Source organism: Podarcis pityusensis (genome assembly GCF_964106645.2).
Source record: "Podarcis pityusensis genome assembly, chromosome: 2".
Classification (NCBI taxonomy): domain Eukaryota; kingdom Metazoa; phylum Chordata; class Lepidosauria; order Squamata; family Lacertidae; genus Podarcis; species Podarcis pityusensis.
This window is the reverse complement of record NC_138029.1, coordinates 94,953,695-94,979,779: the sequence shown is the minus strand read 5'-3', so window position 1 is coordinate 94,979,779 and position 26,085 is coordinate 94,953,695. Positions and strand designations below refer to the sequence as shown.

General features: G+C 42.2%; 1 protein-coding gene across 7 annotated transcripts in view; it reads left to right on the top strand.

The window, feature by feature from the left end:
- The first annotated feature begins 2,408 nt into the window (after nucleotides 1-2,408).
- The window catches only part of LOC308471562 (contactin-6-like), a 196,329-nt gene continuing 172,652 nt past the window's right edge, over nucleotides 2,409-26,085 (top strand). For 4 of the 7 annotated variants that reach the window (XR_013982996.1, XM_080995671.1, XM_080995677.1 and 1 more), the window contains exon 1: nucleotides 2,578-2,941. The gene's annotated coding sequence lies outside the window, so the exon portion shown is untranslated. Of the gene's footprint in view, nucleotides 2,504-2,577; nucleotides 2,942-3,297; nucleotides 3,401-4,205; nucleotides 4,281-26,085 lie in introns of those variants that run through there. The other 3 variants (XM_080995672.1, XM_080995673.1, XM_080995674.1) reach the window with 3 other exon arrangements.

The following is a 26,085-nucleotide window of genomic DNA, read 5'->3' as shown; positions in this document are numbered from 1 at the left end:
AAAGTGACACTTCCTTCAGCGAGCCTGCGATGTGCCGACCTTCCCATCCCAGTGAACAGCAGCAACCTCACAGCTAGGAAGCTAGCCATGTGGTTCTACTCCATTGTATGAGCCATTTCTGGCCTATAATTATTTCACTCATCCATCCATTACTTTATAAGTTTTATAGCCTCACAGGTATATCCACCTTTCTTCTATGATGGAACTCAATGCAACGTACATGGAGGTGCCAGATAGCATTCCATCCAGGCAGTGACCACATCTACTTAGCTTCAGGAAGCTGGTGGTCTCAGTGCACCTATACCCAAAGGATCTGGGCAAGATATTTAAAGTAGTTTGTAAATAATACTAACCATGGCCTCAAGGTGTTGTCTGAAGGCATATGCGGCTGCCACGTACTAAAGCAAAGCAAGTCTGAATAGACCACCTGAGAACCACACAAACATTCCCTTGAAACCCATGACGAAAGACAGGTAAGATACAAATGCAAGAAAGTACATGCATACATACATATTACATCAATAGTATGGGGTTGGCTAACCTTGGGACAGATGTTGCCATATCCATGCTGACAGGGGCTGATGGGATTTGCTGTCCCCGTACCACCTGGCACACCAAAGAGGGGCCACCCCTGACACAATGCAATAATACTGAAAATGATCACCCGTAGCAAATGCTTACCAGCATGAAAATTCCTCTCTTGACAGCATCCAAGAAGACTCACCGATTTTGACAGATCACTGTCAAAGAAACCCAAAAGACTTTGACAGTGCCCCTATATAAGCCCTTGGCAACAATGGGATGTTATAGGGTTGCATTTTAACTTTTCATTATATTGGATTGGAGCTGAAGCCTTCGTCTTTGGATTGTTCATGTGTTTCACTTTCTTTTTCCTATTCGCTTTCCTATCTGCTTAGGATTTGGACGGAATAGAAAGTGAGTAGATTCTCCCTCCTTGAAAAGTGAGGAACGGCCCCCTCATTGTTTGTACATAGCGCATAAAGGATACCCATTATCAGCTAAGGACAAAGATTGTGAGCTTTGGCGTCCAAGCTGCCTCTAAGTTGTATGGCACCTTCCCAGCACAAATTCCTCCACCGAATGAAGTCTGCCATCGATGCAATGAATTTGGAGGATCCTGTCTCAGGAGAAGTAGCCATAGGGATTTTGAAGGAATTTGACAGGACTTTGATAAGATTGTCAACATTTCTGAGGGTGGGGTTGTTGGTTTGTTTTGTAGAAGTGACACCTTTACACTTGACATAATTTCACTGCTTCTATATTTTTTCAGAGCCATGGAACCATGAGCAAGGGAGAATGATGTGATGCTTAAACACACCCACCCACAACCTACTACCAATTTTCTGTAAGCCCAAGTCAGGCTTGTTTCTGTACAATTCTATATAATTACATTGTTAAAGATCTATATGGAACTTTCAGTATATGGTTATATCATAAATACTATACTATACTATACTATACTATACTATACTATACTATACTATACTATACTCAGGGCTTCCCCCCCCCCCCCCCCAGAGCTCACCAGAACTCAGTTTCAGCACCTCTCAGGTGGGCGCCATTGCCATTACAGTGGTACCTCGGGTTACATACACTTCAGGTTACATACGCTTCAGGTTACAGACTCTGCTAACCCAGAAATAGTGCTTCAGGTTAAGAACTTTGCTTCAGGATGAGAACAGAAATCATGCTCCGGCAGTGTGGCAGCAGCAGGAGGCCCCATTAACTAAAGTGGTGCTTCAGGTTAAGAACAGTTTCAGGTTAAGTACGGACCTCCGGAATGAATTAAGTACTTAACCCGAGGTACCACTGTATAAGATAACAAGGGAGGCGTTTATGGTGAGTTCTGCCAACTCTTTTTCTAGAAAAATAGCACTGACTGTACTATATATTATATATGTAATATAAGGAGAGCCAGAGTGGTGTAGTAGTTAGAGCACTGGACTAGGACCTGGGAGACCAGGGTTCAAGTCCCCGCTCAGCCTGGAAGTGCAGTGAGTGACCTTGGGCCAGTCACTGCCTCTCAGCCTAACCTACCGCATGGGTTGTTGTGAGGATAAAATGGGGAGGAGGGAAATCATGAATGCCATCTTGAGCTTGGGGTAGAAAGGTGACAAATAAATAAATATAATTAATATGGGAAGCATGTCAGTATGCTGCTGTATTATTTAGACAAGAACATTATCATATACACACACACACATCACACTGTATATAAAACAGGTAGAGATATAATACAAGATAGATACACGCACCATAGTAGGATTAAATATTTAATGAGGACTGGAGTATTGCTTTATTTTAGATACATGCTTGACAAAGCTAATCCTTTATAGTGAACAGTGCAGGTTTATGAACAGGGACCAGGCAAAACCCTCCCTGTTCCTGTTATAAATTTAATACATTAGTTAGTGACCCAGATTTCAAGACGAGAAGGAGCTTTTAATACCTGGCAGGAGCTCACATCTGTGTGGAAAAAATGGTAAGAACATTTGATCTATCATGCTGAGGGTGTGACATACAGCTTTGTGTTCTCTCTCTCTCTGTGTGTGTGTGTGTGTCCTTGTATTGCAAGGGAGCCAAGTAGAGAACTAATTTGAAAATGTGTAGGATTTTTGGATCCCTGCATTCCAAGCGCTAGCCACATTTTTGTCCCTGTGCCCTAATGGTGCGGGTCCTTGTCGTGGATGCTGTGGGAAAGCCATGCCTTTCACAGTTAATCCCAGCCAAGAGATAGAGGATGCTCAGCGGATAAAAGGCTTGCAGTCCCAGCTGGGGAAAGAGTTCCATTATTTCCCAGCTGCATAGGACATTCTGCACGGCTTGGTTTTGCCTGGATGAGCAGTGTGGCTTTCCGAGAGCTTGTAGCAGTTTGGCAGAAAACTGCAAAAGATCCTGAGACGTTTGGCTGCTAAGATCTGTAAGTACAAAATTGGGCTGTCTGTTGCAATGTGAATAATGCTGGAAGGGAAGCTTCATTTTCTTTTGTCTCTCCAACACTCCCCCACCCCACCCCCCCGCCGCCTTGTAGTGATTTGCATTAGCATAAGAGAGATAGAGAATAAAGGAGACTGACTGATTGCCCTTCTCTTTATCTTTAACCATTGCATTTTATAGAGAAAGAGAAGGGTCTGCTGCGTTTCTCTTAAACCTGTGTTCATGTGCGGGAGAAAACATTTATAAAAGAGGGTGCTGATACCCAGACACCAGAATAGGCATATTTCTGAGTATCTTCCAACAGCTCTTGTGTGTGTGTGTGTGTGTGTGTGTTGGTGTGTGTGTGTTGGTGTGCCCCCGTGCAGCATTTAATGGGTAGCACACAGGATGACAGTGCTGATTTTAGCACTTGCACATGGCTTTAGACCCTCGCGTTTAAAAGGTAAGGAAGATCACAGTGGCTTGTTTCATTTTCCAACTGTTCCAACATATGCAAAGCACTAAATGTCTCTTTTCAGCTCATTTCACTGAGTTTCAAGGAGGAAGTATCCTCACTAGGAGTGTGCTCAGTGGATCTTTTCTTTTCTTTTTTGTCTAAAGATTCGGACCAGAAAACAAAATGTCAAATTAAAATGAACTGAAGTTCATGTGGCGGGGGATTGGTGTGGTTGCTTTTCCCCCACTTAGAGATGAAGAAGTTGTGTTTCTGTCGCTTCATTTGTATGCTAGATGAGCTGTTGTATGTTATGAAAAGTTTGGAATGCTTACAGTACCAGAAACTAGAAGATGTGTGTGCATTTTATGCCCAAAGTGCATGCAGTGCTTGATGGAGCAGTTTGTGGTTTCTGCAAGTGGGTGTGATAAAGGCTTTTGTGTGGATTCAGACGTTTGTTACTTCTTTAAATAGTCTCGCCTTTCAAACACATCATTTAGTGCACGGTGAACAGTATAAGGCAGGGATGAGCCAATGTAGTGCCCTCCCAAATGTTGTTGGAGCCCCTCCTATCAACCCCAGCCATTCTGGCCAGGGGTGGTCCGAGTTCTAATCCAGAAACCTCTAAGGGGCACCATGTTGGCTGTCCCTCATATAAGGGCCTTAAGACACGTGAGCTATCGAAGGCCAGGTCAGTGGTCCTGTTCTTTGGCATAACCTCACTGAGTCCAGAATTGCTGAAAAGGTGTGGTCGTTTATATGCTGATTAAGAAGCTCCCTTCATTTAGTGCTGAACTGCATCGAACTTGCCGACGAGGCAAATACAAAGGTGTGTCCTGTGAGTTGGGAAGAGCGGGAAGCAGCAGGGAGCTTCAGACAGAGCCCTGGAGTATTGTTTTTTAATACATCCATCATTTGTTTATTAATTAAAGAGAACTACATTTTTACATGCATTTCAAAAAGGGTTTACATTGTAAAAAATAAATAAATAAAAATTATTTGTTTTTGTTGGTTACCAGGAGGTAGAGTAATTTGTCCGTTCTCAAAGACCCTTTAGTTTTAGCCATTTTGTATCGTGTGGGAAGAGGAAAGGGGGAAGAAATTAAAGTAACCCGTGAGAGAGAGAGAGAGAGAGAGATAGAGAGAGAGAGAGAGACTTTACCACTGAAATGTCCACTTGGAATGCTGAGCATGAAGGCAACACAGCCACAATATATCTTCATCAGTGAGAAGCAGCTGCCTCTGCTTTTGTGTTCAGTGGCTTCATGTAAATGATTCAAGGCTCTCATTCTACACAGAATCTAGGTGTTTTTTTTTAAATACACACTGAGCCACATTTCATCATGATGATGATGCTTTTGGTGTGTGCAGAAACTATAGGTTGCATCAATATTTGGTGTGTGAATTAGAATTTGATCTGGGGCGGTGTGAGTGTACCCATTGGCTGGTGGAGGAAGAGGAGTGCGGAGGGAGTGCACCCCCCCCGGTGGAGTGCCATTGTGGCTGCTGGGCGGCACGCCCCCAGGACACGTGCCATGCCCCCAGGACATGCGCCAGCCCCGCCCCCACCTGCTCTCCCCCCTCCGTCACTGGGTATACCTAAGAATGTGAGGTAACTAAAGTTCCTCTGCTTTCCCTCCCCAAACCAACAAGAACCGCAAAAGCCTTGCTGCTATGTCAAACTATGTCACGGGGTAGGATAATTCCCAGAGGTACTCTGGGTTGTGGCAGCGGGCAGATGACTGCCCTCATTCGGCTTCTATGAAAGGGAGGTTTAAAGAATATATAGCCCATCATTATTGCCCTAGAAATTACGGAGAGCAAAAGAGAAGCCCAATATGAGTGTTGCCGCCAGCAGTTTATATAGAAACTCACCACAAGCTGAATTAATGGTTAAAAAACAACTTTCTGAGGAGGCCCGGGAGCCTGCGTGGAGTAGTAACCAACTTCTCCATCCAGTACACACCTCTGAATCAGAACTTCAGAAGCTGGCCTAGTGAATTACAACTGCTTGTCTTAAATGGGCTGCCTGCCATATATTTAGTTGACAATATATGATTATTTTTTTAATGAACTGCTCTGAGGTTGGTTGGTTTTTACAAATTACAAACGGGGCTAATAATTGCTTCTGTTGTGTGACATACTCTTTCCGCTGCTTAGGTAGAATTTTCTTTCCTACCTTGAGTGAGTGTTGGTTATAATTTCTGCTGTCTCTGGAGAGTCATGTGATGACAGTTACGTATTCTCCCTGTGGTTCTTGTGCCATTATCTCTTGGACAGTCTTGCTGGGGTACCAAACTAGTTATGGTTTCATCCCTCTCAGCTTCTCCCTATGGCTCATCTGCTCTTACAGCTGCAAAAGTGACTCTGGAAGTAAATCTTCGGTGTCTGCAATTTCATCTTAGTGACTGTTCGCTTTCTACTTGTACTCTGTATGACCTGAGATATCCTGAAGTCTCTGAGACTGTTCCAGGGTTTCATTGGCTGCCTTGGCTTTGAATCATTACATTTGAATTTCTGAGGAGTGGTCTCAGTATTTTGGCTTTTTATCATAGAATTTCTGTTTTTCTTTTTTGACAATCCAGCTTTGTTTCATCCTGTGATGATCTGCCGCTCTAAGCTTCAGAAATGAGTCTTTGGCAGGTATCCTGGATTTGAGCCTTCTTCTCCTTAGCATTTGAGCGGGCAAGTATCCCAATTCCATGGGTAGTTTAGTCACCCATAGTATGGATCTTGTCAATGTTGCTTGACATTGGTCAGTATCTACTTTGCAGTTTGAACACATTTCTCTGCCAGAGCATTGGATTGTGGGTAATATGGACTGCTGGTAGTGTGCATCAAACCCCACTCTTTTGCAAATCCATGGGATTCTTCAAATTGGGATCCATTGTCAGGAAATAATTCATCACAAATGTCATGCCTTGAGGGTCCTGCCTTTGTCTGGTTTGTTATAGCACTGGATGAGGTGTTTTTCAATTACTTCAATGTAACAGCTACAGTATAATAATCAACCACTAGCAAGTAATGCTTTCCTTCCAGTTGAAATAGTTCTGTAGCCAGTTGCTGTCAGATTCTGTGGGACATCTCCTTAATTATCATGGTTTCTTTGTTCTGTTTTTGTTGTTTTGAACAAGTACAACTGTCTCCAACCATCTTCTGTTCATGCCAGGCCAGTAGAGCATATCCCTTGCTCTTCTCTTGCACAATACCATCCCAACGTGTCCTTTGTGGACTCTTTCCAGCTTCTCTGGAATTGCTTTTAGCATCATTTTCTATTGTTCGTTCTGTCTTATCATTCCAGAATTTTCTTATAGCCAAAGGAACTTGATGCCTCTTGCTAAACCACCCTCTACTTATCTCCACTAGCTTTCAAGATATTCATTACATTCTCTCTCTCTCTTGTTTCTGCATTATTTCTTCTAGTTTTTTTGTGGATGCAGGCAGGTGTTGTGATGTCATGTGCACATGTTCTTCTAAGTTTTCTTCTCTTCTCGTTGGCATTTTCCACACAGTTGTGTGAGAGCAGATCAGCTATGGTTACTCTTATGTTGCACTGTTGCAGTTTTAAGATCATGTGCTGAAGACTTGGTGGAGCAGAAGTTAGAGGTTTCTTTAGTATGCTTTCGAGGGATTTGTGATTGGTTTCTGCAGTTTCAAATTACCCATAAATGGTGCTGATGAAATTTCTGACACCCAGCAAGGGTAGCAAATAGTTCTTTTTCGATTTGGGCATAATTCTAATGAACAGGTATTCATGCACTTGAAGTATGCACCACAGGAAGCCCTTCCTGCAGTGTTGGTATCAGTCTTTCTCAAGAGATTATGGAGCAGTGTGCCACCGAACAGTGCCTAGTGCAGTGTTTTGGTCTGTTTGTTGAGTAATACAGTGGTACCTCAGGTTAAGTACTTAATTTGTTCTGGAGGTCCGTACTTAACCTGAAACTGTTTTTAACCTGAAGCACCACTTTAGCTAATGGGGCCTCCTGCTGCCGCCGTGCCGCCAGAGCACGATTTCTGTTCTCATCCTGAAGCAAAGTTCTTAACCTGAAGCACTATTTCTGGGTTAGCGGAGTCTGTAACCTGAAGCGTATATAACCTGAAGTGTATGTAACCCGAGGTACCACTGTACTCTGAGCTCCAAGCACCCGCTGAAGCAGGCAGATAGTGGAAGGTTGACTGGGGGCTGCCCTGCATAAAGTGGGCAGCACCTGACCAGTGAGGCATGATTACCTCTCCCACCAATAAAGGCAGCTTGTGGTGCTCATACCTTATGTCAATCAGGTTGAGCTTATAACCGCTGCCTCCCGTGTTATTTTTGCTGCATTAGCAGCCCCGAAGTGACCTTTCTGGGGCACAAGCCTGGGCAGTATATACTCAGGTCTTGGGCTGCCCGGATGGCAAGACCCTCTTCTCAGTCTCACTGATGTGGTCCAAAGGAAAGCAGAACAATACATTTAGCACCAGTTTGGCTGCAAGAGTTTTCGGAAGGAGGCATCTTCCATTCCTGTATGTAGTGGAGAGTTTCCTGCTAACTGCCCCCTCTATATGTAGTGCCACGCATCATACCCCATCCCAATCCTAAAGGTATCCCAGTGCCCCAAAGCATTTGGAGGGCTGTAGGGTGCTGCAGATGGAAATGGGGGCAGCAGAAACCGCATTCTGTGAACAATCACTCTGTTCTGTTCATGGAAGGAAAGTTGAGATCCAAGGCATAATAAGGAGGTGGGAGTAGTTTCCAACATAACTTGCATACGTTCAAATGTCTATGTCTGTGCCTTCAAAGGTACATGTGCAGGTATTGTGACTTAAGCCTCTGCTTGCACCATTGCAGCACCTAATGTGGATAAGAGGGAGCTGTAAGTTTCAAAGCAGAATAAGAGGTTCTTAAACATGACACTAGAAAGATCAGTCTTGGAGAAGCAAGGCCACACAAAGGCTTGGCCAAGAAGAATGCAGTCCACTATTTCATACTGTCATACTGTCCAATATTTGGCTCAAGCAAATGTTGGATCCCAAGCGTCTCTAAAGCAGGTTTCTAATAGCTGCATGCAATGAAGATGTTTACATATGCTGTACTTGATTTACCCCCTCCCATAATCTATGTTACTTTCCTTTGAATTCATTAAAGAGACTGCTTTGCATAGCTTTAACAGATCTCATAAAGTTTCTTGTATCATCCTGAACTGGCTGCTTGAATTGGACTAATTATAGATGAATTGGAGTTTTCAGCATAAGCTCAGCTTCTCAGGATTATACATTGTAGCTCTTTCCAATCACATTTGGATAAACTAAATGGGTATTAGCACTGTTAATAAAAGACCTGTTCCTTCTCCCTGGCCCATGGCTTCTAATCCCCTGACTAATAAAACAGTCAAATCCCATTCTCTCATGCTCTCTGTTAAATTATCTCTTCTTTACCCATATGCTACTGTTTCCAGCGAATTCTCCCACCACAAATAATTTTAGCCTGTTTAATAGCTTGCCCCATGAGTATCACCATCTTCACAGACACATATTCTTTCAGCATGGTGTTGTTTTAGCGAGGGTGATTTATTGTGTGTGATTTTTACTTCCTAAAAACAACAAAGCAACAAAGGGATAAAGAATAAAAGGAAACCACAGTCATCTAATATCTGTAGTTCCACACCAGTTTAAATCATTGTCCCAACCCATGTTTGGACATCTGTAGACATCAATATCCTGAACATGAGTTGACCTAGTTCATATTCCATCTGCCATATGGTTGCCTCAAGAGCTTGGGGCAAGTGCAGGTAATATCACAGATATCTGTCCTGCTGCACCTTACTATGTAATGGTAGACTGAACAGCTTCCTTAATTGAGAAGACTCACTTTGGGTCTAAATAATGTGCTATTCTGTGTGTATGGTTTTATATTATGTGAAGTAGCATTCAGGAATGAGATTCTGTCCCCCCACCCCAGAAAGTCTGATCTGGTATAGTCCGTTAAGGAATCTTAATAGAATCTTCACAAGACTTTGCAGAACAGGAAGGTTTGCTCCAAAATGAAATGTAATATGGATCTGATCAGGTCACCTGTAGGCAGTTAGGCCAGCGTTTCTCAGTATTGCGGGCACCCTGTGCAATGATAGCTTTTTAGCACTTCTTGTGCTGAAATCCAAATCAGTTCAATCTCGGCTGTGCTTGCTCTACTTGCGTGTCTCTCTGTGAGAGAGAGTATGTGTGTGTAAAGCAAGATATCATTAATATCCCTTAGCTTTTTTTCTAGGAGAAGATTCTGGGGTTATCAGATTCGCACTGCGGGATCTGTATGGATTTCTTATAAGTGGAAGGAAATCGGGTTACTGCAGCGTTCTGGAAGATGGGAGTACGTTCTTTACTTTTCATACCAGATAATGTGCCTACAGCCTGTTTCTTTTATAAAAAAGATCAAATTGAGAAAGATAGTCAGAAACACTGCCAGATTTATTCATTCTTCTTGGCAGCATTCTTATTAAGAAAGATGGAAAACAGCAGAGTTAAGAGAAACAAAAACTCATTCTGCCAACCAAGAGAAGTTGCCACTATTCACAGAGGGAGCAGCAAAACCCCGAAGTTTAATAAAGGCAGCCAAGTTATTTTTGGTGGAATGCCAGTCTGCTCTTTTATTGAGTTTCATCCACATTGTTCTATGTTCAAATATAGATGAATGACAAACTAGTTATTTCGGTTATTATGGTTTGCTTGCTTCACAGATTGCTTATCTCTTTTCTATTCCATACATCTACCGTGAAAAACGCTTACAGCTTTTATTTCAAAAGATTTGAACACAGGTCTCACCGGTTCAATATTCTAGCTGCTAAGCACAATACCCAACTAAGTTCTTCTCAGAGTAGAATTAATTAGTCATGCTTATTAATTCCAGTGGATCTACTCTGAGCAGGACTAGCACTGGCTACAATATTTTATGTTCAGGTGCAAATTTCAGGAAACAACAACAACAACAAAATTATCTGAACAGCGTGTCATTTCTGAGCTCTTAAAACACTAAATATTCCCAGGAAGTACACACGGACATATCTGTTTGACCAGCATGGAATCAGGATTATTGAGTTTATTTATTGCAGCTGTATCCTATCTTTCCTCCAAGGAGCTCAAGGTGGCATACATGTTTCTCCTCCTCCCCCCTTTATCATTGCAGCAAGGATGCAGGTGGTGCTGTGATCTAAACACTGAGCCTCTTGGGCTTGCCTATCGAAAGGTTGGTGGTTCAAATCTGCGTGATGGGGTGAGCTCCCATTGCTCTGCTCCAGCTTATGCCAACCTAGCAGTTCAAAAGCATGCCAGTGCAAGTAGATTAATAGGTACCGTTGTTGCAGGGAGGTAAACGGTGTTTCTGTGCCCTCTGGCTTCCATCACAGTATCCCTTTGCTCCAGAAGCAGTTTAGTCATGCTGGTCACATGACCCAGAAAGCTGTCTGTGGACATACACTGGCTCCCTCATCCTAAAGTGAGATGAGCGCTGCACCCCATAGTTGCCTTTGACTGGACTTAACCATCCAGGAGTCATTTACCTTTACCTTTATCATTGCAACAGCCCTGTGAAGTAGGTTAGGCTGAGAGGCTGTGACTGGCCTAATGTCATCCAATGAGTTTCACGGTTGGGCGGGGATTTGAACCCTAGTCTCCAAGATCCTAAACCAACACTTTTACCACTATACCATACTGGTATAGTTGGAGTACTTGGACTAGTTCAAGAGTGGATAAACTTTTTTTTTCTGCTGAGGGGCAATCATTTTGGGGTTGCATGCCAGTGGTGGGTGGTGCTAGAGCAGGTGATTGACACAACCAGAAAAATAAATATTGTGAATTAGATTTCAGAATGAAGATCTCCTCCAGTTTTCATCCTGGCTACTTCAGCTTAGAACTCTGAATCCTAAGCAGGTCTAATCAGAAGGAAGTCCCTCTTGATTTTGTGAGGTTACTCTCATATATATATATGATTGCTGATTGGATATTCTTTTTTAAAAAAAACTGATCACTATAGATGTGGGGCATCATACAGGTAGGTTAGAACTGTTGTGCACACTGGCCAGATTGCAGGATGCCTGTCTTTAGACAATATCAACTTTGGTGTGAACCAGCACAACTCTTCTTATATTCTTATGTTCAGTTGTGTGGTCACATTCACAGCCATGTGAACCTACTGCATATATTACATCTTTTTTGTTATTCACTTTTAAAAGAATGTAATTCTTGCTTCAGGATCAAATTCAGATCAATATGTATCCGATCTCCAGTTTTAATAATAGGCTATGGATTGTTGTCCACTATATAATTTGTCCTGAAATTTCTCTGTGGTTTTTGTTACTGAAACACTAAAGGTCCCTGTGTTCTAAAGTTGGAGTTTATGTGGCTAGGGCATAACAAGGAATAATCTTTTGTACATACTATGTTAGAAATTAAATTACCCTTTAAGCAAGCCATTAATCATGTTGAAGCAGTCTAATGAGACTGAAATAAAGAGAAAGAAATAGCTGGGCCAACTTGATGCCACAATGAATCAATATCATTTTATCAAGATTATTTTTGCCTATTCCCCCTCCCCCTCTCAAGTAACATATTGCCAAAGAGGGAGTTTCTTACATACCCTGTTCCACTAAATAGGCTTAATAGCAGCTACAGGTCTCATTCCTTATTTCTTCTGCCCCTTACCCCTTCAGCTCCTTTTTCATCATTGATCATCTGAATGGGGTGGTCCTTCTTGGAGGATAAAAGTCTGATGGTGACCATAAGCTTCAGGTAGGCTTCTGAGTCACAGGTGGTAGGTCCCAAGCTACTTACTGCCTTTTTTTATATAACAACCAGCACATTGGACTGGGACCAAGAAACAAATCAGCAGCTAGCATAGCTGTTTAAGCACTGCTGAGCTATGTTTCCTAAAGGCTAAAGCTGGACCTACCAGATGCAGACCCAATAGGTAGCACCACATACATCAACTGGAAATAACCTAATCAAGTTCAAGGGCATGGAAAACTATAACCAGGTTATATCTGTCCAGGAAGCGCTAGGATGTTCCAGCCTTAGTTGGATAGGGTGAGTGGAGCCAGCAACAAAAGTTACCTTCCAGAAGCTGGTAAGCAAGGTGGAGGACTTAAAAATTATTTCCATGGCAAGAGTTCCTCCACTGGGAAGATTATGTGAGATCTTGTGCAGCCTTCATGAAATCTCAGATGACCCCTTCATATGGCCCCCTCCTTTTCCATTTGTTTGTTTTCCTGCCATCTGTGCAAAGCTGCAATCATGTACCAGTAAGTAAAGCACATGTAAGTTTCAGGTCTACTGTATACCCCTGCCACCACATCTCTCCAGCCTCCATGCAGGCAAGCAGGAGGGATTATCACAGTTCAAAGGTGCATCCAAGGCAGGCAAAAGCACTCAAGAAAGGTGCAGGTCAGGGGTGGTGAGGGCAGTAGCTTAGGAGAATTGGGCATGGCCTGGGTCAGGTGCCATGGACTGGATAGAGAAGCCCAGAGGGTTTTTTTCAAGCCCTGAGCTAGAGGTATTCCATGTGCTATAGATGCTACTTCAGTGTTACTTTTAAGGATGTGGAAAACTGCAATGTGTTGTTACAATTAAGGTAACCAGATTTTTCCCCAATAAATCCGGGAATACTTTTCAACTTCCTACTAAATAGATACATTTTGTCAGGGGACTGATTTGTAAATCCGGGGACTGTCCCCAGGAAATGGGGATGTCTGGTAACGTGCCATCCTAATATCCAAGTAGTGAGAGACTCCAGGGGGTCCTGTGCTTACCCAGGGCTCAGTTTCCTTCAAATGAAGGTCCATGGACACTGTAGTGTCTTTAGGATATATGATTTTATTTACACACATATACAAGCTGAGCATAGGATGGAGGGGCTCACTGCATTAACACTCCCATAGATCATGTTTCCCCTTTAGGTTTCCAGGGGACCCCCAAATTCCAGTACAGAGCAAGACATGCCTCTCTCCCAAGCTTCCATCTCTCATACACAACAGCTCTGACTATTGTTCTATATACCAGCCAGGTGCTTAGGGGTGGGGGAAAAGCAATTTGTTCTTTGGCACAGAGCAACTTCTTTGCAGATGCTCTGGAGGAGGTTGGTACAGCCAACCAAAACCATTACCTTGACAAAGGAGTATATATATGAGCCAGTAATTTGGCTTACTTCTATTCAATATGATGTTTTGAACAGTGCACGAGTACCTATTATATCACACTTTTTGAGGTTCATATCCTTCCTTTTTGTTTCCTGCTGTCACTCCAGCATGAAGGATGATCATTTGGACATCCTTAAGAGGATCAGATATGTCAGAATTATTTCTGTACGCTACCAGGCCATTTGCTATGCTAATGGCGCTTATAATGCATTACAGAACAATATATAATGTGCATTGTCTCCATAAGGACATATATTTCAAAAGAAGGAAGTGCTTGTTTTATTTAGGCTAGAGGATCAGTCTTGGTAAATTTTCTATCTGCAGTACATCACTCTTTAGTAAACTATTAGATGGAAACATACTGCATTTTAAGCAAGGGAAATGGCAAGAATTTCTAGGGGATATGTCCCATTTAAGTCTGCTTGGTGTCACTAGAACATTACAAACAAGCTGTGATGAACAAAAAAATCTAGTTCTATGCTTCTTCTCAGCTGATCACAGACTGCATATCTTCATTATTAAAGCTGGCTGAATCAATAAAACAGATTTTGTGTTCATTCTCATAACGTTATTTTTGTTCCTTTCTCATGTGTTTTCATAAAGATTTATTTCTTGTACATATGGTTCACATCCTCCAATGGTCTCAATCTATTTTCAAGTTTGAGAAGATCCTCAACTGTTCTTTTTTATGGTCAAATTGATCATGCACTGACTAGAAGAGTTATGTACTATAAAATCAGGATTTCTGTACAAGCTGCTGAAAGGAAATTTGGGCAGCTTTTCAATTATGAAATCTATCCCCTCCCCTCCACACATTCACATGCACACAAATATATGGTGGATCATTGATTCTGTAATGGAGTGGGGTGGAACACTGATCTCTCTCTCTCTCTCTCTCTCTCTCTCTCTCTCTCGACAATACCTGGAGCTTAGTGAGAACTTCTCTTCCTCTCTGTGGTTTCTCATCTGGTATGCTCCCTGTGTCCTTGGGTAGGCATTGTGGAGCTGTAGGTGTTTGGCTTTTCAGGTGAATCTGGCTCAGTGAAACATGTCTGTGAATTCCCTGGCAAGGGTTCACAGCCATCAGCCATCAGCAGAAACCTGGTTCTGCTCTTCACTTGTTAGGAAAAACCTTTCTGAAAACCAGATCACACTCTTCCTTCCATGAGCCTTAAGGATGGGGCCATGGCAACTACACTGTCTAATAAATCTCCACAGGGAACTGACTATATATACTAGAGCTGTTGCATTCAGCTCTGACAACTGGTTGAGAACTGTATAATTTTGACAGGGCCTGGGTCTCTTATCAAATACATTGTGGGGTCTCAGAAAATCACATTACAAGAAATGGAGGGAGCAAATGCTTCAGACCTCACTCCCCTTAAACCTTTTTTGGGTTATTTAAGTCTACCATCTTAAACTAAATTTGGTGGCTATTCCCTGCAATGAAGATGTTTTAGTGTTCAAAGTTAAAAAACACACAAAACGCCTCACACACTGGCTCATTGCTCTTCTTGGTCATCCACAGCTGCTGCTGTAGCCATAGATATATTTGCTTATCTCTTGAAATTACCATGGCATGCAAATTGTAACACTACCAACTTGAAATAAATTGGTGATGAAATAGGAATGAACATGAACTTGGAAACTTTCAAGAGAGATTATCAGGGCTAAAGCTTTCATCCGAGAAGAGCTTTATTGATTCAGAAATAAACAGAATATCTAATCAAACCATTTAGCAATGGTTTATGTTTGACAGAAAAATTCTGATGCCCTTTTGGTGATCAGATTGTTAGTTTCTATGTTTGCATCTTATGTTTTTTTCTAAATGTGTAGTCCAATCCTGTGCAAATTTACATGGAAGTAAGCCCACTGTAGGGACGTGGGTGGCATTGTGGGTTAAACCACAGAGCCTAGGACCTGCCGATCGAAAGGTCGGTGGTTCGAATCCCCGCAGCGGGGTGAGCTCCCGTCATTCGGTCCCAGCTCCTGCCTACCTAGGAGTTCGAAAGCACCCCTAAGTGCAAGTAGAGAAATAGGGACCGCTTTCTAGTGGGAAGGTAAACGGCGTTTCCGTGAGCTGCACTGGTGCTGGCTCGCCAGATGCAGCTTCATCACGCTGGCCACGTGACCCGGAAGTGTCTTCGGACAGCGCTGGCTCCTGGCCTCTTGAGCGAGATGAGCGCGCAACCCTAGAGTCGGTCACGACTGGCCCTGATGGGCAGGGGTACCATTACCTTTACCTTTAAGCCCACTGTATGCAATGGGACTTACTCCAGGTTCTAGTGAGCATGTGATTTTAACCCATAATAATTATAATAGCCTGTCTTTTATATAGCAGAATTTAAGTATTTAAAGCACCTTAGCCATATGATCATAGTAGTGTAAAGTAAGCCAGTATTATGGACCCCAACTGCAGAATAAAAAATAAAGTAGAGCAACTATTGCCTTGCCTAAAGCCACCCTACTGAGCCTGTGGCCTGGGTGAAATGTGAACTAGGGCCTTTCTGACCACAATGTACTCCCTTAGCTGCTTAAACACACATATAAAAAGGCACAAACACACATCGGAGAAGTGGAAGATAGCTGCACCTGTAGTGCCTAAACAAACCATTTTCAGGATATATGGAGAAACATTTCAACAGTAATGAAGAAAGACAAAGATTGCATTTGATTTAGGATACATAAATCTTTCCTGTCTTGTTAAAAGATTAGCTATAACCACATCAAACTCTTCAAACAAAGCTCGGACTATTTTAGATTGAGCAAACAGTTTAGAGCAGGAAAGTGATCAGGTGGGGAACAGGTACTTTTCAGCATTGTTGTTGTCAAAAGCTGAAAATTGCTTCTTGATTTAGGGTCCCTATAAAATTGTGCAGAATTGTTTGTAGAGTGAATGAATCCATAAAACCATTGTTCTGTGCATGGTGGATAATTTTACATTTTGAAACATATCCCTATTGTTGATTGTGGTGGTGATGGCACCACTTTATGAACACTGTAGCCATTTGGAAAGACTGGTGTTATAGAAAAAGTACTGAAGAAACCCATATAATATCAAGCAGTCATTATTCAGAACATAGTTACATGGCTATACTTGCTGGAATGCATCTTGCACTTAGCATGTAATGTAACCTTGCCCAGTGAGTACCAAAGTACCCACAAATCTCTGATGTATTGAAGCATTCAGATATTCATCATGGAACGACAGCCTTGGAAGAGCTTTGTGAAAACACAATGGCATTTGAAATGCCTTTGATGCCAATAACAAAACAACAGAATGTGGGCATTTTTTAGATGTTAACAAAGTAATATGTGGACATTCCAGTTTTTCACATGATGTGAGGAGTGCCATTATTTTCAAAGAACTTACTTCCAAATATGCAGCCGTAGACTGCATGCAGCCTAAATTAACCAAACATGCCAGATGGAAAAACACCCAAAAGATTCCAGTAAATTAATTGTTTTGCTTTCAATCTATTAACTTAAACCAACCAGGCAGACAGAAAATAAAAGAAAGAAAAGAAAGAAACTTTTTGGATCCAACTGAATTACATTTAAGTGGTAGACCCTTGTGTTTTAATATCTATATCTCCATAGAAACAAAGAACGTAGCTCAAAATATAAACAAAATTCTGAACATAAATGTAACTCGGTTCCAGAGACTAATAGACCCAAGACTTACTCTCCACAAATACACCAAGAACAAAGGTTCCCAAACCTGATACTGGTGGTCTTCCGTGTGTGACTTTGAAGAAGAGCTGTGGCTGCTCAGTCATAATTGAAGCCTTCCTTTGCATTCTGTGTTGTTTTCCCAGCAACTAGCAAAGCAATGCACAAAGCACTCCCTAGCCGCAGTAGCTGCTAAAGGCTAATAGAATTGACATCAGTTCTGGTGGCCCTTCCTGTCCTTTTTCTCTCTTGCTGTTTGTGCATGTCCAGAGTCAGTTCAGGCACAGAGTAAGTCTTTTAAAGCCATGTTTATTTCTTCTTCTTCTTCTTCTTCCTCCTCCTCCTCCTCCTCCTCTTCTTCTTCTTCATTTACCTTCCTTTTACTCTAACGTCCCAATGGCAAGCCACACAACATCACAACACAATATGAAAAACAATTTAAAACAACTTCCAATCACAAAAATAAGATGGGTCCTAAAAACACGTGCAGCGCTTCATTTCTTTGTTGTTGTTGTTTAGTCGTTTAGTCGTGTCTGACTCTTTGTGACCCCATGGACCAGAGCACGCCAGGCACGCCTGTCTTCCACTGCCTCCCGCAGTTTGGTCAAACTCATGTTCGTAGCTTCGAGAACACTGTCCAACCATCTCATCTTCTGTCGTCCCCTTCTCCTTGTGCCCTCAATCTTTCCCAACATCAGGCTCTTTTCCAGGGAGTCTTCTCTTCTCATGAGGTGGCCAAAGTATTGGAGCCTCAGCTTCAGGATCTGTCCTTCCAGTGAGCACTCAGGGCTGATTTCCTTAAGAATGGATAGGTTCATTTCTTACCCTGTCACAACTTTTGTTCCTCTCTTCCACCCTCCATGGAATCTTAGAGTGGAAGGGGTCACAAGGATCATCTAGTCCAGCCCCCTGCAAAGCAGCAATCTTTTGCCCAACATGGGGCTCAGACCCACAACCCTAAGATTAAGAGTCTCACGCTTTACCGATTCAGAGATGTTCTTAATGTTACTGCAGCCTACAGCAAAAACAAACAACTATGGATTCCACAAATGCCATACTGAGATGGCAGCATTACATTATTCAATTTCTTATTCAAAGCACTCCAACGTGCCCCAAACTATTCCTTTGTCTCCCTAGCCAATTTTCTTTTATTTGATAACTTTTCAAACAAAGCTATAACCCAAACCATTTTATAACAATATTATTTCATAGCTCCATCCAAATCCAATAACTGGTAGACTTGGTGTGTGTGTGGGGTGTGTGTGTGTGTGTGTGTGTGTGTGTGGTTTTTTTTGGGGGGGGACGGGGAAATGTAGATGCTGTCAACAAAGAAATTTGATGCCTGAGGCAAAGGGGGAGACAGCTTCTTCCCCTCCCTGCCTCCCAGCTGCATGTACAGAAGCCATCAAGCCTGTAGATTAATGTTATTTCTACAGAGGTGATGGGGGAGAATCCTCACAATAACGGCATACACTAGGCTAGCTCTGGGGTACAGGGCAGACTGGAAAACACACAGAGAACTCTGTATGCTTCAATCCATCAGCATTTGCAGTTGCATCTCAACTTCAAAAACAGCAAGTAGAGCTCTCCCTTATCATCTCCCAAACACCTAGTAGAATATATTTCAAGTCTTTGCATAAACAGGGATCCAGATTAACCACGGTGATGGGAATCTTTTAAAAACTTACCTGTTGGTCACATATGAGCAACACAGCTTGTGCATGCTTCTCCAGCATTAGCACACCAAGTGTTTGGCTTACAGACTCCTAAACAGGTAACTTTTTTTTAGCACACCTGGAACCGCAATTGCATCACATCCAAGTGTGTTCCTCTTCCAATCCTTTAGCACAGGAGCATGGGACTTTCAGCATCTTGACATGGACAGAGAGGCAGTGGTAAGCACTACACACAGCTGGTTCTGTTTGGGGACAGCATATTTTTTAAACATGTTTTTCTGCTCGCCTCTGAAACAACACAATCTGCTGTAACTTTAACAATATCACTTTGAACTGGGGGGGAAATGCTTCACAACGTGTCTCCAAAAATATTCAGTAAGACACAAGAGTGTTATCTGTAAGTTTTTCCATATGTTTGGTGACACTTGCTTTAAAATTAGCTACAAAGAACTGCCTTTTTGACAAGACAGTCTGTGACAAGTTGTTAAAGAAAGTTATTTATTCTAATATTAATTAGGGGACCCTTAGCCATCCTGCAGCAAGAATGTGAAAGTGAACAGTAAAGTGATTTGTGAAAAGGGCAATTCATCTGGTGGCAATATAATATTGTATTGTATTGTATTATAAACATTTATGTAAGACTTTTATATACAATATAATTATTATATGGTATGGTATGGTGTGGTATGGTATGGTATTATACACTTATGTAAGACTTTTGAATATCCGCATGGAGTGTTATAGCCCTTACAAAAACCCTTTAAAGGAGATTTTCTTTTTCTCATTTTGCAGATTGAGAAGGGGAATGAGTTGAAAAATGAGTTCATGACAGAGATTAACCTCAACACTGGGACTCTCTAATTTACAGGCTTCTGATTCAGAGGGCTCCCAAATTATTCTAAACATACTCATTTTATCGTTGGAACATATGAAGATGCCTTTATATCAAAATAAAAAAATCCTTCCAGTAGCACCTTAGAGACCAACTAAGTTTGTGATTGGTATGAGCGTTCGTGTGCATGCACACTTCTTCAGATACACTGAAACAGAAGTCACCAGACTCTTATATATAGTGAGAGGGTGGGGAGGGGTATTACTCAGAAAGGTGGTGGGAATGGGTGATTGGCTGATAGGTGTGGTAAGCCTGTTGACGACTGTTAACAACTGCAATTGATCTTACAGGAAAAAGCAAGGGGTGAGATAGCTAAAATAGCTTTATCATGTATAATGAGATAAGAATCCAATGTCTCTATTCAGACCAGGCCTCTCCATGGTTTTCAATTTGGTAATAAGTTGCAATTCATCAACTTCTCTTTCCAGTCTATTTCTGAAATTCTTTTGTAATAAGCTACTTTGAGATCTTGTATCGAATGTCCTGGGAGATTGAAGTGTCTTGTGATTCCTGATGTCAAATTTATGTCTATTTATCCTTTGGCGTAGGGTTTGGCCTGTTTGTCCAATATAGAGAGCTGAAGGGCACTGTTGTGTGGGGTCTGACTCCAATTTTAAGTAAAGGCGGTATTGGAAAGTTGTCTGTGAGCCTCCTGGATGTAATCAGTTTTGTTCATGATGATGGGGTCTCTTCTCTAAAGGAATTAAATGAATTCTTTAGTTTTGGGCATTAAGGGCAGGATTTTTTTCCTTTTGCTTAATGGAGGATGCTTCCAGGAAAGGGGAAAAAAGTTTCCCCCCAGGTTTTTTTAATATAACAAAGGTAAAATCACTTAGCATGATAGCAGAACCTTTCCATCTAACTTACTGATATAGACCTGGCTTCATCCCCTTAAAAGAGATTTAAAAAGCCTACAATTTGCATCCAACTAGCAGAAACTTTAAAAGCTAGAGACGTTTCATCTTCTTTTCTTTTCTTTTTATTAAAAAGTTTGCTGCATGAAAACCCTCAAATAGCTCTGCTTAAAACTTGGCAGGCTGAATTCACTCTGGAAAGGCTCGCTTGCCTGCACATTTCATCCACTTCTGTAAACAGGGTAGGGAAGTTATGGCTATAGTAGTCAATGGGATGAAACAGTGTTGGATTTAACCAATCAAGTTTGTACCCAAATAATGAATGACGACAAAGTGTAATTCAGTAAATCAGTTTGGCTGCTCCCAAAGGTTACAGATACAAGGCAAATCTTATGCTTGTCGCGTACCTCTAGAGAGAATTTTGCTTTAGTCCTTCTTACTCATCACAGGAAGATCTGAAGTGCAGGCAGCCCATGAATGGACGTGGGGAAAGTGATGCTTGCATACACACCTTATCCCACCTTTAAACTCCTACACATTCACTCAAATGCATGAATAGGGCTTAGATACTCTACCAGATCATTTCTTCTTTAGAAATTCTATATTATTATTATTATTATTATTATTATTATTATTTACATAGCTCTTTTCATTGCACATAATGCTGACTGACTGTAGTCTAACCCCGCAGCGAAAGCATCCTAGCTAGCAAGAAAATATGTACAGCTACCTAATATTTGGTTTACAATTCTGCACATCCCAGCTGACAGGTGATTAAAGCTCTACGAGAGTCATCCTCTCCAATGCATAAATGGACTCATTTTTTTAAGCTCTATTTTTGCTCAGAGTATTTCCTGGCAATTCTCTGGGGAAATCTGAGACTTAGAATTTGTATTCATGTTGGAATTAAGGCTGCCAGGCTGAAGTTCTGGTGGTTAATAAGCTGGCAGGTTTCCAATTTCTTGTCTGAGAAGCAAAAATTGACCTGCCCACCCCTTCATTTCATTGTTAAAAAAATGATTTGCAAGTAAAGACTATGAGCCATGACTGCAGGTGTTAGAAGTAACACGTGGCCTTTCTGATCCCACTTCTAAGGGAAGGACTCCGTTTACAGAAGGCAACTCATTGAAGAAATAACAAAAAAGTAGAAAAAAACAACTAAGCCCTTGATAATTTGTTATAACACATTTAAATGTTTTATTGGCAGAAAGGAAGTCCCCCGGGGCATTGCTAGCTACTAAAAAGATATGGGGCATAACCCCATAGACTTAAATTTGCAAATGATTATTTATCTGCTAGATGCAAATTTTGGCTTTGAAAGTCAACTAATTTTACATCTGAGTCATGCCAGCTAAGTTCTTCAGTTAATATACATCACCCCAAATCAGTTCCTTTGTACAGTGGTACCTCGGGTTACGGACGCTTCAGGTTACAGACACTTCAGGATACACACTCCGCTAACCCAGAAATAGTACCTTGAGTTAAGAACTTTGCTTCAGGATGAGAACAGAAATCGTGCAGTGGTGGTGCGGCAGCGGCAGGAGGCCCCGTTAGCTAAAGTGGCACCTCAGGTTAAGAACAGTTTCAGGTTAAGAACGGACCTCCAGAACGAATTAAGTTCTTCACCTGAGGTACCACTGTACTTCAATTACTCCCAGGTCCCCAACTGATCCTGGTACAATTCCTAATCATCAACATTATCATCACTGATAATAATGAACTTTTATACCACCCTTCATCCGATGATCAAAGGGTGGCTTACAGCAAGCAAGTAAGCAAACAAACACACAAACACCACCTTCCATTCATTACCTCCCCAAATCATCTCTGGATAAAATTGTCAGAAATTAATTTATTTCCCCAAATTAATGTCTTACCCATAGCCAGTGCTTTATTTTTTTCTAAAAAAAATGTTTAGGGGCACTCTCATTTTGACTCAAGAAAATCACCATTTTATAGTTCAAATCGGGAAAAATAAATACAGTAAATGGACAAAAGTACAAAGATTCACAAAATGTTTAGGGGTATGCATACCCCTGCATCCCCCCCCCCCCGAAAAAAGCACTGCCCATAGCCAAGATCATTCCCAGATCCATTTTCTCTAATTCAGTTTCCCACTCAGAAACACTTGGAGAAAACCTAGCAATGCCCCTTAGAATCTCAGAGGCCATTTGCTAAAATGAACATCACGTTTGCACACACACACACACAGAGAGAGAGAGAGAGAGAGAGAGAGAGAGAGAGAGAGGTGACTAATGCAGCAACACAGGTGAGGCACCGCTACTCTCCCAGTTTCCAAACACAACGTGTTGCTGGTGCTTACTGGAGGGAGAGCAAGAGGTGGGATGTAGGGGAAGCTCAGTGTTGTTATTTGCCCCATAGCCCATATAATACATATGTAAAGTGGAATATCTAAGTTACATTTTGTATTTTGAAGGAATCATAATTAATAGGGGTTTTTTTTTGGGGGGGGGGAACCCTGCAAAAGCCAGAAAGAACATTTCAGAAGTAAGAATAATAAACAGCACGAGGTCCTGCAAAAGAAACATCCCGCCACCCATGCCCAGAATAAAAATGAAGAGCCACAATAATTGAGAGATGTCTTCTGCACATTGTTCAGAACTGGAGATTTGTGATTTATTGCAAGCTAATCCCCTTCAGCCATTAGCTCAGTGCATGGCTGGAGGGTGGAAGGCGAATGCTGGTGTGGTTTGCTGAATAAATTGCAAATCAAAGGGAGTGGGATCACTGGCATGTAAAACACAATCTGCTTAGTCCTGTTTAGTCTACCTAAAGGACTGCATCTAAAAATAGCCACAAAAGACTTACAGCTCTTTACCTCTTTGCCGAGCTACACTTCCTTGCTCCTAAACGCAGCAAAAATAGAAATAAAGATGGGATAATTACTTATCTCGGTAAAATGATCACCATTTTTCAATTGCAACTCTGAGAAGTTAATGTCATACATAAATAGCTGCTTCTTGTGTATTGAAGTAGCAGATAATCATCATCTGAAGAAGGAGGATCTGGGACCAAAAAACTGATGAATGCAGTTATTATTCACAAGCAAAATGTGCATTATTGGGGTGTGTGTTGTGGAAACCTCAGGGTTATTCTGAGTCACTCCTCCCCTCCAAATGAGTAGTGTGACTTTGGTTACATGCACATGAGCATGACTTGACTTGAATCAGCATTAGTATAACGATAATGCATTGCTTTATGGATTTAGAATTATAGCTGTTAAATGGAAATCCCAATGTCTAATATTTCATTTCTCAAGAAAGTAATTCTCTTTCATTCTCTGGCCCTCACTCTCATTCACACATATCCATGTTTGTAGCCAGTCTCTCTAATACAAGACTAGCCAACAGGGTGCCCTCTAGATGCTGCCAGCTACAACTTCCATCCCAGGCCTCACCCAGAGGAAAGTTCGATTTGCCATTAACCCAGCTTGCAGCGAGTTCCTGCACAAACAGCAGAATAGATACACCCTGACTGCTGAGGCTGATGGAAGCTGTAGCCCCAAACACCTGGAGCGTATCACATAGGTTGCCCCTGCTCTAATATCATCCTGTAAACATGTAGTTTAAGGGAAAACGTGAGTGAGAGAAAACCTTGACCTAGGATAAGCAAGAACTTGGCCTCTTCACTTTCCGAACTTTGCCGCTGGATAGTAAGATATTCTCCACGGTTCTTTTTATAGAACTGTGTTTTTAGATAACTTCTGGAGGTGTTGGCCACGCTGGTGGCTTAAGATTTACATCAGTCTCAGAGTGCCTGAAGCTAACAAGAATTCACAGAGTGACTTAAACCACCGTAATGCTGCCATCATGGGCCTGAATTTGTTTTGTCTTCCTTCAGTTGCGAAAAGTGCAGCCGACACGGCTAAACACCTGCAATCGCCACTGTGAAATGGTCATTAAGGTTATTCACATTACCCCCGGGAAGCTTTTGTGTGACACTGCGTGCCTATTCTTTTTCTTTGTAACAAGCAAACTCAGGTATATAATTACTGTGTTTTGCCTCACTTCAGTTCCATCTGACTTCACTGAGAGAGCTGTAACCCATAAACCCACCGCCTAGGCCAATGACACTTTAATCCTGCTTCGTATTTAACTGATCCAAAGACAAAGAAGGGGTAGGGAGCCACTGATGGTGTCACTTAAGCAACACTTAAGGCTTGTTTAAGGAGCTGGCATGCGTATGTGGGCTCAAGTACAATTGCTGCTCAGGCAAGGAAGAGAGTCCAAGCTGCAATGCAGTGGATGGGACTGTGTTTCTATTGGTTCTCTGCCTCTTATAACCAGCCAGAGGGCCTTCTCTTCCTGTGGAACGCCCTCCCATCAGATGTCAAGGAGGTAAAGAACTACACAAATAATTTTTGCTGCTGGTATAGAAGTATAGAAAATTGGAAAAGTGGTGCAAATGCATATTTATTTATTTTTATGAAATTGTCGCCTGCCCTTCACTGTGAAGCGATATAAGAGTAGAATACATTACCGCTGCTACTACCAATAATAATAATCTCTTTCTGAGTAGGTGGTGGTGGAGCAACTGCATTGGAATCAGAAGGCCCTGGGTTCAAACCAAAGCATATTGTGGGGGAGCCTGGGGGGCCATGGGACCGCCGGGTGCAAACTTCTGAGGGCCCACATAACAGGTTCCCTCACTGCAGCAGGAGCCATGGGGAGGCAAGCCATGTCCGACTGGGCCTTTGTTGCTGAGGGGGCGGCAGTGCCTCCTTCTCCTCATGGCTGGCAAAGGGACACTTGCATGTCAAGAAGGGGGGGTGAGGCTGCTGCCACTGCCCACCGAGGATGAACAGGGAGGAAGAGGAAGGCGAGAAAGCACTGCCTGAGTCATGTGTGTTGCCCAGAGTTCCTCACTGTAAGGACAGGAGGGCAAGGCAACACAGAGGTGCTCCTGGCTTCATGTTTCTCTGCCTTATCTCTGCTCCCAAGTTGGGCCTAGTTTGCAAGGAAAGATTCCCTTGATTAGACGCTGGCCAGGGACCCACGTTATGCTGCTGTTTCAAACCCTGGCACCTTCGGGTAGGGTTGGGACAACCTATCTTAAACTCTGGCGAGCCATTGCCAGTCAGTATAGATGGTCCAATGGGGTGACTTAGATGGACCAAGGGTCTGATTCAATATAAAGCAGCTTTCTGTGTTCCTATACACAGGGAGAGTAAAATGCATAGATTCAACTTGTGAAAAAGTAGAGTATGTTAAGTTGTGTGTGGTTTCTTGGATTGAAGAATGTATATGTGTGTGTGTGTGTGTGTGTGTGTGTGTGTGTGAACTTCCAACAAATGTATGTATCCGCTTCGTTCCCTCTAAGGTCTAGATTTCCCAGGAGTCCCAAATATTGCTCTCCATGTGCAATTTGCATTATTTGTAGATTATTCCAATCCATGTTCAAATGCTCTGCTTTGAAG